Source organism: Thermobia domestica, chromosome 8 (genome assembly GCF_964235325.1).
Source record: "Thermobia domestica chromosome 8, izTheDome1.hap1.1, whole genome shotgun sequence".
Classification (NCBI taxonomy): domain Eukaryota; kingdom Metazoa; phylum Arthropoda; class Insecta; order Zygentoma; family Lepismatidae; genus Thermobia; species Thermobia domestica.
Window position 1 is genome coordinate 162,407,746 of NC_137461.1, and position 5,479 is coordinate 162,413,224.

The window sequence follows — 5,479 nt, forward strand, 5'->3', positions numbered from 1 at the left end:
GACAGAACTGCGAACATTATGGCTGGATGCTTTGACCATGTGGATCCACACCTTCTGGGTGTCCCTGCCATACAACTGTGAGATGTGCGTTCTGTATAAGGGTTCCATGATGTTCGTTTGAAAGTAGTCTGCATTTACCTTGCCTTCGAAATTCACACGATGCATTGGCAACTTCCCACTGGCGCAGAAACCTGCCACCATCATGAAGCAATTCGAAAACTTCTCGCGACATTCACGGACGGACTCGCCGCGGCTCTTCGCATCATGTGGTGAATAAAAAATGGCCCTGGGCTTATTTGTGTCATCAAGGTAGATCCAGGCTTCATCCAGAGTGACAACCCACTACCATTTTTCATCTAAGAGGTACTGTTCATACAACTTTCTTGAATCTCTCTTGAATGTACCTTGGTGATAACTTATGGCCCATCGCCTTATGTCGTTTTTTTTATTTGCAAATTGTCCTTTGTGAATCAACACATTGTGCTCTGAGACTTCCTGCATGAGATGGCACGTTTGCTTTGGGTGGGTGGGTTCTTCTTCACAACTGCTGCCCTGATGTTTCTCACAACGCGTGGTTTCCTGGCTGGACTCCTTTCTTCACTCTCACGACTTGATCTTGACATTTAGGGCTGGTGCTTTTACAGCGCTATTACCCTTCCTACTGCACGCTTGATGATGATGTTGCTGCTTGCCGCACACATTTTCACAATCACTGACTCATTGCATTTTGCATCGGGAAGTGCACATATGTGACCTTCGCAATAAGGTGTCACTTTAACAGAAATACTAGCTGCTCACCACAACAACTTCCACAGCGGTGTACGTTACTCACTACTGGATTTACAGGCTACTGACTTCTGGTTCCTTCTTCTACGCTGTGCTCGTTATCAGCACTGTAAACCACCTTGGGTGAACTGACCTGTAGTATATGAAGGACTCAATGGGAGAGGTTACAATCCCCCCTCTTCGGTACGCCACTGCCTAGGTATATGACATATTTAAACGGGATGTGTTGAGTAATAGAAAAGATCTTTTCGCAAACTCTCTCTAGTGCATTTTCTATTTACAAATTGTGGTTAGGTCATTATTAGGTAAGTAAATGTAGGCTCAGAAATATGTCTCCATCATGAGACATAACAAAATGGAACGAAACTTTATTCGGCAGGCCTGTACACGGCATTGAACCAGAAAACAGAAAGTCAGCACCAATATCGAATGGTAATATTTAAACTAAACACATGTGAGCATTGACTTTCATTTATGAAATACTAGCTGAAATGCCCGGTGTGCACAGGGAAATATAGTTATAGGAAGGTCTCAAGGTATACTTGAACTTAATTTCTCCTTCCTGAAATATTTTATTTTTGACAAAGTTTAAACCACTCCCCATTGAACCCCACCCTAGGATTCGCACCCAATAAAATTAAATATAGGCCTACTACAGTCTTTTCCAGACTATTATGTCCTTGATGAATTTACCTAGAAGGAACTTATATATTAAGTTTAATCTTCCTAACATAAGTGTCTCGACAGATATTCTCCCGAATTCGATCTCCGGTGGGGTAGATCCACGTCTTACATAGAGTCGCTGCTGAAAGAGACAGTATTCTATACATCACCCCACCTCGTAAGATATTATAATTTTTCATTACTTCTTACCCCCTTTTCCGTTTTTAACCTTTTCCTTCCCCTCTTTCTCCCCTCCCCGCAAGATGCGCACCAAAAATTCTATATAGTCTACGTTTTCTTCTAGACTACGATATATTTAATAAAGTTAGTAGAAAGGAACTTATATATCAAGTTTCATCAACGCCTTAACCTTTGACCTTGAATATCTCAAAATATCCCCTCTTCAATTTATTTGAAAAAAAAAAAAATTATAAGTCCAATATAGTAGCACCGACATGACAAATATAAAGATGGCACACCAGGGGCATCGTACAAAAAATATTTATCCACATCGCTGCATCACCGAAAATCACGAAAAAAGCACTTTGATGCATCTTAAGTACCATTTACTCTTATAAGCTTGAAAATTAATTTTACTAACAAGGGATGTATCTGGACTCGGACGGAAGAATCTAAATGAATCCATGTAGGTTATATAAATTATTGGACACAAAAACCGTGGGGTCAGCCATTCCCATGTAAAAGTCTGTGTTTGTCGACAGGCGGCATCTTTGTGTTCGGATATGGGGTGAACTATTCATCTTGATACGCCTTTATAAATTTTAAGCGAATAGATATATAATGCTGGGATTTTGCACATACAAATATCAGCAGGGTGACATTTTCTGGCATACTCTTCAATACCATCAAATTAACAGTGTTGCCAACCCATCACAGTTATTTTTTTTAATGGCACTACGTCAGGTTATTATAAATTTCAAATCTACATTCAAAGCAAAAACAAACCAAACCAAACTTGTTGTTCATTGTTGCAAACCGAGGACGCTACAACATCACCAATATTCAGGAACGCGAAAATTTTGGAGGCCTCTACAATGCTAATAACTGAAGTAAGACGGACGGAACAGTTGCAAGGAATTGAAAATTGCATTTCCAAGGACTATTTCGAAAAAAAAAATAGTGCTTAGATACGTACCATGTCTAATTACGTAGATTCTTTTTAAAGGTTGTGAGGATCATAATACTGTTTACTGCAATTTGATAATCCAAACCGTTCTGGAGGTATAATTTTGGACATGAGTGTACATTGCGCAGTTTGGGTATTAATCGAGAGGCTACAAAGGCATTTGTCTTCAGGGCCTCTATACAATAATGTGAAACACTTAGAGAATGCTTTTGGTTTTGTGTTTTCTGTGTTTTTAAGATGTTCCAATGTCTTAGAATTTTTTCCGTAAAAAACAAGACAAACTTCGCATTTAACGTGAGATTCCCTATGATTTGATACTCCACATAATATTTTGTTATTTTTTCAAAATTTTGGCGTATTTTTTTCTAGACACCCTTAAATATGGGGCCCTGGAGCTATTGTGCTATCTTTAATATGATGCTGCTAGTAGCCGTTTGTAATGTAACCTTTATGGCATTATTCTAATTAACCAGCAGTAATGTTTTGAAAAACGGGGTATTCTGGGATGTCCACGGAGTTTCCCCCCAGGAGTGGTACCCTAAATCGTGCCATTTTATAAAGGTGTACATGTGACTATTTAACATTGTGTTACGTTTCATACTTTTATCTAGTCGGAAATATACCAAATGTTTATGTCAGTAAGTTGGTTAAATAATCCAAAAAAGGACAATCTTTGGGGGTTCATATATCAACCTCCCAATGGTCTTCCACACTGAAGATTTGGTACATTTGTACAACATGTCCCTATTAGTAACTGTGTAATTTGCTGTTGCTGGCATTATTAATTATACAGCAGTGATGTCTTGAAAAAAGGAGTAGTATTATGGGGTAATTTGCGTTTTTTCCCACCCTCAGAGGTGGTACCACAAACACAGGATTTTAACTGGAGGTATACATATTACCCCAATCATTGTACCAAATTTTTGTACTTCTAGCTAGTCGGGAACATACGAAACATTCATGGCTCTCATTTAGTTGAGTAATCCACAAAATTACAGTTTTTAAGGGGTTTTACATATAAACTCCTCATGGACACCCACATTTAAGAGTTGGCACGTTTGTATAATATGCCAGTTATCGTAACTGTATGCAATTTGATGTTGTTGACATAATTAGTTACCAGCAGTGAAATCTTGAAGAAAAGAGTAGTTTGTGGGTTATTCGCGATTTTTTTTCCATTGGTGGTACCCCAAAGGTTGGAATTTTCTGGAGAGCTACATGTTACTCCCAATCATTATGACAAATTTCGTACCTCTAGCTAGTCAGTAACATGCCAAGCCTTTATGTCACTCAGTGAGTTACTTACCAAAATAATAATAACAATAGTTTTGGGAGATACGGATCTCACCATGGTTCCCCATTCTAAAGATTTGAAAATTTTGTAGACCATGCCGTTACTGAGAACTGTGAGTAATTTGTCAATTATTTATTTTGTAATGTATGTCATATACATATTTTGTGTTATTTTTTTCCTTTCAATATCTTTCATGTGCAGTGGAAACGTTTGAGGTAGCCTAATAGTATAAAAGAGTGCTCTATAATATTATGAAATTGTAAATTGCCAATACGTCGTACAGGGTGATTCATGTTTTAGGGTTGCAGTCCAGGGTTCTTTGAAGTTAACATGTTCTAACTTGTGTAATAATTTCATACTTATAATTTTCATCACGTTTATCGTTCAATTGCATTTTTGTTCATGTTTATTTGTTATGTCTTCTCCGGAGTTAATGCTTGTCAACTATCGTCTGTGAATTTCATCGCTGCGCCTCGAAGAACTGCTGTGTGTTGAAACCACAACTTTTCAGGAGAAGCAAAAAACATTCCACTCATAAAATTTTGCCAAATATACACGGAAACACTTGAAAAATAGAAAATGGTTCTGCGTATATTACGCACTGGACATTGTTGTATATTTCTTCAGCAATATTATATTACTACTATTGTGTTTATGCAGTACATGTCTGTTTATCTTTTGCGCTTTTATAAGCACATAGAGGATCAATACGTACATGATTGTAACTTGAAGCCTTTAATTTCAATCTACAGCATTATTTTTTCATTGTTGTGGCGAAACAATTGAATATTCACTTATCACATTATAAGGGACGCTGCCTGGCAAGCTTTGAGGTTTATTTGCACGGCATAACTCATTTTCGACAAAAATGTCACATAGCGGTTCTGCGAGGCGCAGCGACGATTCGCAAAGTGTTTTCGAATTATTTAAATAAGTTTATTATATGCTGCTTCAAAAAACAAAGTCCATTTTAATTGTGGTGTAATGGAAAGACGTTTTACAATCTACAAAATATGTAATTTTGGCTAGTTATCCTGAAATATTCTTTTAAATTTAATCTTATGTTGGCTATGCAAAACACTTTTGGTTTACTTTTTTCTAAGTGTAATATTTTAGTTCATATTTTTTATGTGTATTTTTAACAATGCAAGGTGTCCATAAGGACCATTTGAATATAAATGTTTGTTTAGTTAAGAAAAATGTCTACGCTTTTGAAACTTAGAACAAATGTATATCATAAATAAATAATGTGTTAATTTGAAAGTATGATGTTTATGTTTTTCTATTAAGAAATGGTGTAACTATATACTGAGACACTTAAAGTCTTTTTATAAAATATATTTACTAGATTTTGATCACAAACTTTATCTGTTCTACACCATGCTCATTGCTGTTCACATATCCCAATTTTCAAATAATTTTCAAACTAAATTCTAAATCTGTAATTGTATGAACAATAACAATAAATATGAAGTGGACCTTTGGCAAAAATTTGACAATTTTGTTTTAATTAAGGTTTTATTCTGGTAGGCAAAAATCGTAGTTTTCTCATGTCATATTTTGCTGTCCCGTGCGTAACGGAAAACATG